Source organism: Lissotriton vulgaris, chromosome 1_1 (assembly GCF_964263255.1).
Source record: "Lissotriton vulgaris chromosome 1_1, aLisVul1.2, whole genome shotgun sequence".
NCBI classification, from domain to species: Eukaryota; Metazoa; Chordata; class Amphibia; order Caudata; family Salamandridae; genus Lissotriton; species Lissotriton vulgaris.
Window position 1 is genome coordinate 378,463,764 of NC_141685.1, and position 12,725 is coordinate 378,476,488.

The 12,725-nt window shown below is 50.8% G+C and overlaps 1 protein-coding gene across 1 annotated transcript in view; it reads left to right on the top strand.

Moving 5' to 3' along the window:
- The window catches only part of ZFYVE9 (zinc finger FYVE-type containing 9), a 656,288-nt gene that overhangs the window by 459,049 nt on the left and 184,514 nt on the right, over positions 1–12,725 (top strand). The gene's annotated exons all lie outside the window — the stretch shown is intronic.

A 12,725-nucleotide genomic window follows, 5' to 3' on the forward strand; every position in this document is an offset into this window, starting at 1 on the left:
TTGCCATTATTTTCATCTGATGAAGTAAATTAAACTGTTAGATTGCAATTTAAAATACTATGTTCGAGGCATGTGAGCTATAGATCACATGCTTTGCATACTCATGCCATCTAGTGTTGGGTCTGGATGTTTGCAAGTTGTTTTTGTTCAAAGAAGTCTTTCCAGTCATGATGTAGGTGACTCCTCTTTTCAGTGATAGTGAGCATGGACATCGACTCCATTGTTAGATTGTTTTTTCCGCCATCGGGTTCAGACGGGTATTGCTGCGCTCCTCTTTGGAATCGATCATCGGGTTCCCCCTCGGTGCGTACTTCTCTGTAATGTTTTCGAATGCGCTTTCTCTTTCCAAAGTTTGATTTGAATTTCAAGACTTCAAAATTTCGACCGGAAGATCTGCAGGCGGCCTTCCGACCCATAGGCGTCCGCTCTGCTCCTCGTCGATGGAAAGGACTCCTTTTAAATTCTGTCCCCTGTGCCACGCGTAAATATCCGCGTACGTACTCTCACCCGATGTGTAATTTGTGCTTGTCCCCCGAGCACAAAGAGTAAGACTGCGATGTGTGCATATTCTTCAGAACAAAGAAAACTCTCTGTGATCGTCTGGCTCAATGTCGAGAGATGCAGCGGTTGGATGTCACACTGGACCTCTTAGTTGAAGGTTCCGAACAGAAAGAGGTATCGACAGCAGAGGAAGTGCTGGCTTCAGCTGCGTCTGACTCTAGATCAGACTTACAGATCCACCTCGAAGACGATGATGTGCCGCAGGGACACGGGGACGTGAGTACCGAAAACACCTTCTCCCCCCTCCTACCGTCCCTAAAAAAATCTAAGGCTTCGGCACCACCTCCGCCTCAAGGACAAGGTCGGCACGAGAAGAGGTTTCTTATGCTCCGCCTCATGGCTTTGGACCCGAAACACTCTAAAAAAAAAAACTTCCGGCTCGGGACCTAGTCGGCCAAAGCCTACTTCCGAGCCGAAACCTTCGAGCCCTAAATTCAAGATGGGTTCGGAACCAAAACCTTCGACACAGGAACCCAATAAACAACCTTCAGAGTCGAAACCCTCCGCACCAAAAGGACATTCCGGCTCAGCTCTGAAAGCTTTGGTGCCGAAGGGCAAAGACTTGCCTACAACACAACCGAATCCAAACATATACACTCTACCTCTTAAATTGGATTTGAAACAGAAAAAACTGTATATTCCCCCTGACACAGGGCATATCCATGCTAAACCACCATCTAAGTACAAGCTTCTAGATCTCAGAGTTAAACAAATACATATTATCAGAGCACTTTCACGTGATAATTCTTCAACAAGTAGCAACAGAGCGACTTTGTCTACTCTAGCTCTAAAAGACGCCCACTTTCATATTCCAATTCATCCCGCTCATCACAAATACCTCAGATTTGTGATACCAGGCAAACATTACCAGTGGAAGGTACTTCCATTTGGCGTCTCCACATCACAGAGAGTGTTCACCAAATGTCTCGCAGTAGTAGCCGCTCATCTCAGAAGAAAATGTATACATGTCTTTCCTTACCTGGATGACTGGCTTATCAAAGCGGGCACTTACCAGAACTGTATACTAGACACTCAGACAACAGTACACCTACTTCATCAGTTGGGTTTCACAATAAATGCACAAAAATCTCACATGTGTATCTTGACTGGGAGCTTCCCTCAACACTCTCAAAGCTCTAGCCACTCCCAATGTAGCCAGGATTCACAATATTCAGGCCACAATATTACAATTTCCACCCAATCAATCAATACTAGCCAGAGTCTTCTTGCAGCTGCTGGGGATGATGGCACCCTGCAATGCAATCGTACCTCATGCAAGGCACCACATGCGTCTTCTGCAAGAATGTCCAGCACGTCAGTGGAATCAATCACAGAATCTGTTAACTGATCTAGTGTTGGTAGACAGCTGCACCCATCGATCTCTGCAGTGGTGAAACTAGCAAAAGGGCAGCCTTTCATAGACCCAATTCCTCAGACTATACTGACAGCAGACAGCAGACACATAGTTAACAGGTTGGGGTGCCCGTTTTCAACATTACACAGTACAGGAGCTGTGGTCGGACAATCAAAAATGTCTCCACATCAACTACCTGGAACTTCTAGTAGTGTTCCTAGCACTCAAAGCTTTTCTAACCCAACTTGTAGGCAAGACTCTTAGTTTGCACGGACAACATGACAGCAATATAAAATCTGCAGAAATGGGGAGGGACACACTTTTTCCAGCTGTCGCGCCTTGCACAAAGCATTTGGAATTGGGCTATTCATCAGCAAATCGATCTCCTAGCAGAACACCTTCCAGGAGTAGACAATCCAATTGCATACCTGCTCAGCAGACACAGCAGCAAGTACACAAGTGGGGACTTCATCTCCAAGTCCTTCTTCTCTACTTTCAAAAATGGGGATTTCCAGAGATAGATCTGTTTGCCACAGTACACAACTCAAAATGCCCAAACTTCGCATCCAGGTTCTCACTTCGAGCATCCAAAGGCAGTGCTTTATGGATGAATCTAAATTTGCCTAGCTTAGTAACGGTAAGTTTCAATTCTATTAAGAACGCGGAGGTGAAGATTATGCTTAACTTTTATCCCCATCAGGGTAAAAATACCATCGAAATGGACACAAAGTACAACAAGTCTGAGCCAGACTACAATGCCCATGAGTCTATATGGCAACACCGTCTTTTAGTCCTTCCTTAGTGTCAGTATGCCTTCGAAAGTCCTTCCATCCTAGTTGTCCCTCCTCTTTCTTCGCTCGTATGCATCAGAATCACTGGTCTTGTTTGGAACCATCATGTCCTAAAACAAAAACACCATGTAAAGTTTCTGGTAAAGGCTGAACATCAACAACAGAATATTCATAAAGGCAAGCAGTCATATATCCATCATACAGGCATAAGGAAAAAGGTTTACTTACCGCCATACGGGCGGGTTCGCACAACCGTGCCGTGGGGGGATAATCCTCTCCTCTGTGTCCTTAATAGAATTGAAACTTACCATTACTAAGCTAGGCAAATTTCGATTCTATGTCAGGACCGGAGGCTCTAATTATGCTAGTTTAAAGCTTAACTACCACCAAATGCGCAATATCCACCACTGGTTTGAAATAAAACCGTTTGAAGGTGGAATCCGAAGACCAATCCGCGGCTTGCATCAAATCTTCCAAGCGAGCTCCAAGAGAAAACTCCTTCGAAGCCATCGCACCCTTGGCTGAATGAGCACCAAACTGTTTTGTGTCTATACCTGCTTCTTGCATGACCCAGCGCACCCACCTAGCAATGGCGGGGGAAGAGACTGCTTTGTGCGGTTTCATGAAAGCAATAAGGAGTTGCCTTTCGCTCATGGGGCGTAACTCTGAGGTTAAGTCCTCGTTGGCCTTGAGGCACTGCACAACACAAAGTTTGGGCATATCGGCAAAGACCGGATACAAAATAGTTCTAGAAGCAGACTTCGGGCTCCGTCCAATCATAAAAGTCACCCCATCCGGGGAGAAAACTCGTGCAGAAATGTCTAGTGCTCGCACATCCGAAACCCTGCGAGACCAAACATAACATTGCCATTTTAGCCAATTTCTCTTTCAAGGAAAAGATATTTGATGGGCTGCCAAGAAAGAAACAAGTTGAGGACCACATTAACATCCCACAAGACAGAGTAACACGGCTCAAGGGTTAATGACAGACGACTACCCCTCAAGAGTCGGCAAACAAAGGGATGCTCCCCCACTGGAGTACCATCAATCTGGGCATGGCCCGCTGAGATAGCAGAACGCATAGCATTGATGGTTCTGTACACTAGGTCGTCTGTCCCCAATTCTGCCCAAAAATTCAGAATGACTCCTGCGACCACGGCATCCAGGACCCGTCGAAGACACCAACCCACTCTGTGACTCTGGGCAATAGCTTGCTTAATCTCCACAACGGCCCCTCGCGGCGGGATGCCTGGCTTTCACCTTGCAGATACCCTGCCGGGGTTATCTCACAGGGGAATACCAGGACGGGTTCCCTAAGCAAGCGCTTAGAAACCGCTCGGTGATTTGCGCTATATAAATTCCTGTACATTTACATTTACGTAGCCACTTCGTCCCGGCGGACCGATACCGTTTTGAGGTGCTGCTAGCCCATGCCTTTGATAAGAGTTTCAGCCAGTTCCGAAAGGCCTGAGAGCGACCAGCGTCGCCTGAAAGGCGCCAAGCCATGAGGTGGAGAGTGCCCTGGGCGACCATGTAATGCTGCTCTCCGTCCGGATTCCAAAGAGTGTGAGGAAACGGAGTAGGATTGGAAAATCCCAAGAAAGTTCTAGAAGAACTGGAAACCATACTTGGTACTTCCAAAGCGGTGTCACCAGCACCACCTCCGCCTCCTGACAGCGGACCTGAGCTGCCAGCTGCATAGTCTTGGAGAATGGAGGAAATGCGTAACTCCGTTCCTGACCCCATTCCTGCAAGAAATCTTCTGTTGCATGCGCTAGAGGGTCCAGCCTCCAACTAAAAAATCTCGGAAGCTGGTGGTCCAAGCGGGACGCGAACAGATCCACCGAGAAAGGGCCCCTTAGAGGCCAGCCAACCACCGGAAGACCCGAGCATCCAGCTTCCACTGACTGAAGTCCTGCAAATGCTGGGAGTGCCAATCCGCGACTTGGTTGGCTTGGCCTGGCAGGTATTTTGCTGTCACCGAAATATGGTGAGCTCAGCAAAAACTCCAGAACTCCTTTGACAGGTTCGCTAGGGATTGGGAGCGAGAGCCTCCTAGGTGGTTGATGTAACTCACCGCGGAGACGTCCATTTCCAGCAGGACGCACGAGCGAACTCTGTCCCTCGTCCAACACTGGACCTGAAACGATCCTGCCAAAAGCTCTAGACAATTGATATGGAGCTCTTGCTCTGTCTAACAACCAAGCGCCTCCAGTAGAAAAATCTCTGCAGCGAGCTCCCCACACAGACCTGCTGACGTCGGATTCTGACGATGTCGGGTGCGGCCCCGAAAATAGTCCTGCCATTCCAGTCGTTCATGTGAGCAAGTCACCCGGACATCTCCTCTTTGACCTCGTCGGACAGAGGAACCAACTGATCGTATGACAGACCGCTCCTGAGATGGTGTGCTTTGAGGCGCTGCAGTGCATGATAGTGCAGGGGCCCCGGAAAGATTGCCTGGATGGACGATGACAGCAGCTCTATCACCCGGGCAACCTGACGGAGATGTGGGTTTTTGAGACAGTCTGACATAATAGATGCCGAATCTTGGCCATCTTCCAAGAGGGTAGACCCAAGGACGTATGGACCGAGTCCACCACGAACCCAGGAACACTATGCTTTGCGTCAGGGTGAGAACTGACTTGTCCCCATTGACGATGAACCCCAAACCCTGCAGCAGAGACACCGTCTGTTGCACCTGACTCAACAGTGTCTGAGGACATTGCGCCATGAGGAGGATGTCGTCGAAATAGACAATAATCCAAACACGCTGACTCTGTAGGAACTCCACTGCTGGGTGGAGGACCTTGGTGAAGCACCAAGATGCTGAGGACAGTCCGAACGGAAGGGCGGAGAATTCTTTACCGTGGTGTCTCCATTGAAACAGTAGGAAACGGCGATGTGGGCTATGGATCGGGACGACCAAGTACGCATCTTTGTGGTCTAACCTCGCCATCCAATCGCCCGGTAGAAGAACATCCCGGAGATGAATCCCCTCCATCTTGAAGTGCTGGTACACCAACCATCCCTTGAATTCTTTCAGATTGATGACCGGACGTCGCCAAACCCCCCACCTCCCCCCTGCCCGTAGGCAGTGAACGGAGGAACTTACTTGTGCAGAGGCTCATATAGAGCGGCTTGAGAGGCAGACCCAAGAGTCTGGGTGCGAGCTGGGAGTGAGGCAATTGCGTCTGGCCAGACAGGAATGTGTGGCCCTGCTCATGGAAGAGGCGCGTCGGTCCTGGCTGGCTATGCGCAGTAGCGTGGACCAATGGGGTGACAAGTCGGGGAAAATGTTGCACCGTCTGTGCCAGGGCACCCTGCACACTCAGACCCTACCCGAAATATTGGACATGGTAGGGGACCAGATTACAGACCCCTGGCTATTGCGGAGAGCTTTGCTGAGTACTTCGCCGATCTCTACGCTCCTCAGGAGTGTCTGGAGGCTACCACAATTGAGAAATTCATAGCTGACTTGCCGCCCAGGGCGCTGTTGGATGACCAGCGAGACCAGCTGGAGGTCTCCCTATCTGAGGAGGAACTGAGGGCGGCGCTGGGGGAACTGAGGTCTGGGAAGGTGCCTGGACCAAACGGGTTCCCGAGCGAGTTTTTCCGTCGTTACAATTTGCAGCTGTATGGCTGTGGTGGATGAGGCCCGGGATAAAGGGGCGCTCCCACCCGAGTCGGAGACATGCGTAGGTAATGTAATGTAATGTAAAATTTTATTTATATCGCGCAGCAATCGCTCCAATGGAGCATCTAGGCGCTACCTCCGGCAAATTACCAGATGACAAGGTGACTCAGAGTTGGACCAAAAACAGAGGCAAGCATCAAACTAGAGTTCTGGCCATGCTATCTTGCAGTTTAAATATCCAAGTTTTTAATTCTTTGCGGAACTCTGTTTCTTTATCCAGAGTTCTCAGGGCAAGAGGCAGAGTATTCCAAGCCTTTGCACCCAGTACTGCCAGGGACTTTCCTCCACGGGTTTTTAAACGAAACCTAGGAATCACCAGAGTATTGGAATTTGATGATCGTAGGCTTCTGGTTGGGCAGTATCTCTTGAATTTTTTCTGTAGATATATTGGTCCTGTTTTGTGCATTGCTCGAAATGTTATAATCAAAACCTTGAACAGGAGGTGGTGGTATTTCATAAAACCGGACGCCCATCGGAGAGCCACGCATCCTATCGCCCCATTTCCCTTTTAAACGTGGAAGCCAAGATTTTGGCGAAGGCATTAGCCAATCTGCTGCTGCCACACATGGCATCCCTGATACACCCCGACCAGGCGGGATTTATGCCCCAGAGGGCTACGCAACATAATATCAGAAGGGCACATATGGCGGTTGCGGCGATCCGGCAACTGGGGGAACCAGCAGCTTTACTTTTAGCTGACATGGACAGGGCGTTCGATTCCCTGAGCTGGGTTTACTCAACCTGGGCCCGCGATTCCCTTCATACATAAAATTGTTATATACTGGCCTAACAGCAACAGTCAGGGTTGCGAGCGCGGTATCCTCTGCCTTTGAGATTAGGAGGGGCACGCGGCAGGGTTGCCCCCTGTCGCCGTACCTGTTTGCTCTAGCTATGACTATTGCTCTAGCTATGGAGCCCCTAGCGCTTGGGTGCACATAGATGCACAGGTGCATGGGTTTGAGTGGGCCGAGGGGCTCTCCGATAGAATAGCCCTATACGCCGATGATCTCTTTTTTTTAACGGCCCTAGATAGAACAGGTCCACGGCTGCTGCGTATTATGCAGATTTTTGGGGAGACGTCGGGTCTATACATGAATCCCCGCAAATCCACACTATGGGTCCTGGGTGGGCAAACGAGGGTGGGATCGTGGGCGATCAAGGTCCAGTCGGCGGCTGGGGGATTGAAGTACCTGGGGGTAGTGCTGTCGGAGGTAACAACAGTGGCCTGGGAGTGAAACGTGGCACCAGTGTGGGAGAGGGTGCGGGCAGACATCAAGTCCTGGTCTCGCATGCCCTTGACGCTGTTCGGTAGATCGGCAATTTTTAAAATGGTGCCGCTTCCCCGCCTTCTATATCAACTACAGAACCACCCGTATCCGATTCCAGTTTGATGGTTCCGAATGGTAAATTCAATGTTAGGGCAGTTCCTATGGAAGGGAGGGAGGGAGGGTGCGGGTGGCGGTGCGTACTTGCTTCCTCTCTACTTACAGCGGGAGATTGGCCTCACCGGACCTCCTCTCATTCTATCAGGCTTTGCACCTGCTGGTCCTCAACGACTGGTGGTATGGGACAGAGTGGACCCAGCGTACGCGCTGGAGCGCTGTCTAATGGGTCGACGCACGCTGCCACAATACTGTACTCAGCTAGGTTGCGTAACGCACCGCCATCGGCTACAAGGGTGTTGTTCATGATTTGGAAACAGGTGCTTCGGGGTATGGGTTGGTGGGGTGTTCTGACACGGGAAACCCCCTTGTGGAACAACGGGCGGCTGCCCCAGTTGACGGCTCTACCGGGACTTAGAGGGTGGGATGCCATTGGCATATCCACACTGGGTGATGTAGTGGCTTATACAACTCTTAAATCCTTTTGGGATCTTCAGGAGGAGTATCAATTGCACCCGACACAGTTCTATCAATATCTACAGCTGCGGCACGCGCTTTCCCCTAGTCTGCAGGGCCTGGAGAATTTCCCAGAGTTCAGCCCTACCTTGGCCAAACTCTTTATGGGGGACTTGGGAGACAGGAAGATATCGCGCATATACCAAAACCTGGTGATCCATTGCTCTCCCACACTTCAGAAGCTCCGGGGGGGACTGGGCAGCTGATGCTGGCGAGCTGGAGGAAGAGGACTGGGTGGAAGCCCTGGCGTCCCCGCATGGGGCGCTATCGCTATGCGACTTTACCTTGTCAAATTTAAATACCTTTATAGGTTATACTTTACTAGGAAACGCCTTTGGCGGGCGGGGATGATCTCCTCACCTGTATGTTTGCGCTGCAATCACGTGGAAGGCACATTTATTCACACGATATGGCACTGTACATCACTAGATTGCTTCTTAATGGGGGTCTTTGCATGCCTTTCGGAGGTTCTGGGCTGGGAGCTTACCCGCACGCCGCAGTTGGCCCTACTACATGTGATGGAGGGGGTGGGGGGCAACATATATAAAAGACTTCTCTTGTTGTTGGGGCTTACATTGGCAAAGCGAGATATCGCGCAAGCGTGGAAGGCAGCGAGGGCTCCCTCGGTGGCGGTTTGGATAAATGGTCTTGATTTTTCCATGGGTTTGGAGCAGCCCATATTTGTGGCCAGAGGGTGCCCACGCAAGCACTATAAAATCTGGAATCGGTGGACGGAGTATCGGGGTCTGTGGCTGGATCCCCCGGTGATGGACGAGCCCTTGTTGCCAGGTTAGGTGGGAGACTACGTATAAATATTGAGGAGCGGACAGAGGGGGTGGTGGAAGGGACCTTGGGGGTGCTTTTCTGTATGGATCTACTATGCATAATTGTGAATATGGACCTGTGGACTTGTGTGACCGGGGGAGGGAGGGTGAGTTGGGGAAAGGGTGGGAAACTGTTTTATGCTCCAGCACACGGGGCAGTTGCTCATGGGGGGATGAAAGAATATGAAATAAAGTCATTCGCTGTTGAAAATGTTCTAAAATGTTTTTGCAGCTGCCCCGGACTTGCAGGGTACTGCCCGATATATATTATTTGACTAATAAAATCTGTTTTAAAAAAAAAAAAAATATGGGGATGTAAAACAGACTGGCAGATTGCCCCTTTGCGTAGAAGCTCAGAAACTTCCTCGTTGACGAGGAGGGCGTCTGCCACCGAAAAGGAGATGGGACGAGGAAGCACCTCTTGACGGGGTGAATCATAAAATTCGATGTGAAACCCCGAATGGTCTGCAATACCCAAGCATCGTTTGTGATGGCTTTCCAAGCCTCCTGAAAGGACGCTAGCCGACCCCCAATGCGGACTTGAGAAGGAGAAATAAGACTTACTGCCGGGCATAGGTCCGCCTGTGGTGTTCTTGTACCCTCCGCGGCCACAGAATGTTTGTCCTCTGGTCGGGTAAAAGTTGGTATAATTGACAGTAGTATTGTATTGACCCTGCCTGGAGCCTTGTCCCCTACCGGGATTGTGTTGTCAGCCACGGCCAGTCGCCCGGCTCCTGCCAAGACTGGCCCTATTGGAAAAACGGGACTGGAAAACCCTATTTATGTTGGACTGGGTCTTGCCCAGACTAGTGAAAGTGGCCACAAATTTTCCCAGTTCCTTCACAAAGGGGTCCCCGAAAAGACTGCCTTGCACCACTGCTCCTGCCTCTGAGGACGCCAAGCCCCCTAACTTAGGATCCAATTTGATAAGGAGTGAGCACCTCTGGTAAGTTGATAGGGCACAGTTGGTGTTCCCCAAAAAGATATTTGCCCGCTGGGCCTAATTCGAGAGAACCTCTGGAAATATGGTGGAGCCCGACATCTTCGCCTCCTCCGCCATATCTAAGATCTTGGTCATGGGCATTACCACGTCAAGGAGCTTATCCTGACAGGAGCGGTCTATACCCTTACGAGGGTCTTTTATATATTTGGCCTGGAAGGTGGCCATATTGGAGTCAAGCTCCGGTGTGTAGGCCACCTTCCCTTCCAAGGTGGGGCGAGGACACTCCGTCCTTAAACAACCCCTAGCATCCTTCTCCAAGGGCTTGCGGAGGCGGCCCGCCACGAACTTAGCCACCTTGTCCCCAGGCTGCCGACCGTGGATGAACTGTCTTATCTGGGTCAAGCATTCCTGAGGAATCCCTGGGCAATGCAGCGTTAGAACTGGCCGGTCGTCAAGAGCGCGAAGACCTGGCATCATCATCCAAATCCGCTGGGGAACCCCCATCAAGAGATGGAGAGTCCGGGCCAACGGATTCCGCGGGGGTCGGGACCAGGGAAGGCACAGGTGGTGGAAGGGACGTCTTTGCCATAAATGCGATCTTGAGGCGGTCGAAAGCGTCCAAATCCACCCCCTGGGACCCTCCCCTCCCCGTCCCTCCTCCATGTGACCCTTTGTTGGTACTTAGGGACCCACCCCTGTGGGCAAGGTAGATACTGACCTAGGGTGGTCCATTCCACTATGATGGGGTTCGACAGACGCTATTCCATGGGTCCCACCACATCACTCACACATTTGAATATTGATTCATCTACTGCCTCAAAGAACTGGTCATCTAGATGTAAGTACTGGACCTGTTCTTCATAAAATTCCTTGTTACTCATTTTCTCCTGTTTGTTAAAAAAAACAAGCATTGGAAATGCAATAGGTCTCGCAGCATTAGAGTTAGTGCTTTTAGAATTGTTTATGGGTTTTTTTGTAAATCTTTAGCATTTTTGTTTCCTGTAGCCAATGCTAAAGAATTACAAATAAAAAAAGCCATAAACAAATCTAAAAGTTCTAACTCAAATGCTCCGAGACCTATTGCACTGTGTGAGTGAGGGTGAGTGAGGGTGAGTGAGAGTGAGGGTAAGTGAGAGTGAGGGTGAGTGAGAGTGAGGGTGAGTGAGAGTGAGGGTGAGGGTGAGGGTGAGTGAGGGTGAGTGAGGGGTTGAGGGTGAGTGAGGGTGAGTTAGGGTGAGGGGTTGAGGGTGGGTGAGGGTGAGGGGTTGAGGGTGAGGGTAGGTGAGGGGTTGAGGGTGAGGGTAGGTGAGGGGTTGAGGGTGAGTGAGGGTGATGCTGAGGGGTTGAGGGTGAGTGAGGGGTTGAGGGTGAAGGGTTGAGGGTAAGTGAGGGTGAGGGTGAGTGAGGGTGAGGGGTTGAGGGTGAGTGAGGAAATGCAATAGGTCTCGCAGCATTAGAGTTAGTGCTTTTAGAATTGTTTATGGGGTTTTTTTGTAAATCTTTAGCATTTTTGTTTCCTGTAGCCAATGCTAAAGAATTACAAATAAAAAAAGCCATAAACAATTCTAAAAGCTCTAACTCAAATGCTCCGAGACCTATTGCACTGTATGAGGGTGAGGGGTTGAGGGTGAGTGAGGGTGAGGGTGGGTGAGGGTGAGTGAGGGTGAGTGAGGGGTTGAGGGTGAGTGAGGGGTTGAGGGTGAGTGAGAGTGAGGGTGAGTGAGAGTGAGGGTGAGGGTGAGTGAGGGTGAGGGTGAGGGTGAGTGAGGGTGAGGGTGAGTTAGGGTGAGGGGTTGAGGGTGGGTGAGGGTGAGGGTGAGGGGTTGAGGGTGAGTGAGGATGAGTGAGGGTGAGTGAGGGGTTGAGGGTGAGTGAGGGGTTGAGGGTGAGTGAGGGGTTGAGGGTGAGTGAGGGAGGGTGAGTGAGGGAGGGTGAGTGAGGGAGGGTGAGTGAGGGAGGGTGAGGGAGGGTGAGTGAGGGGTTGAGGGTGAGGGGTTGAGGGTGAGGGGTTGAGGGTGAGGGGTTGAGGGTGAGGGGTTGAGGGTGAGGGGTTGAGGGTGAGTGAGGGGTTGAGGGTGAGTGAGGGTGAGGGGTTGAGGGTGAGTGAGGGTGAGGGGTTGAGGGTGAGTGAGGGTGAGAGGTTGAGGGGGAGGGGTTGGGGGTGGGTGAGGGGTTGAGGGTGAGGGGTTGAGGGGTTGCGATTGCGGCCCCTTGAAATATATATGCATGTATTTGTCCTAAATGTGAGGCACACAGCGAGGAATACAAGATGGGGTTATTGAAATCTTACTATAATTTGAAGAAGTTAACGATAAAAGTTTCTTTTTGCATGTTCCTTTGTTTTCTGCAACTAGGCCTTGAAGAAAGAGCCAAGTTTTATGGGCATGGGTGTTTTATCACAGTCGGCGCAGACCCCAGCGCCTCCTGTCTGTGAGCAGTGCTGTGGGCGGAGCCTGCCCCACGGAGGGCGATCGATGACCGCCATGTCAGCAACGTGCCTGTTTTCAGAGCGCAGAGAAAGGCTGGCAGCAGGGCGCCGCGGTGAGCTGCCAAAGCAAGAGTAAACAGAGCAGTGTGAACCCGAACTTAAATACGCCCCGCGGGGACGCTGTCCTGGGGTTGTTAGGGTTCCAGCAGACCCATTTGCATTCTAAAGACCA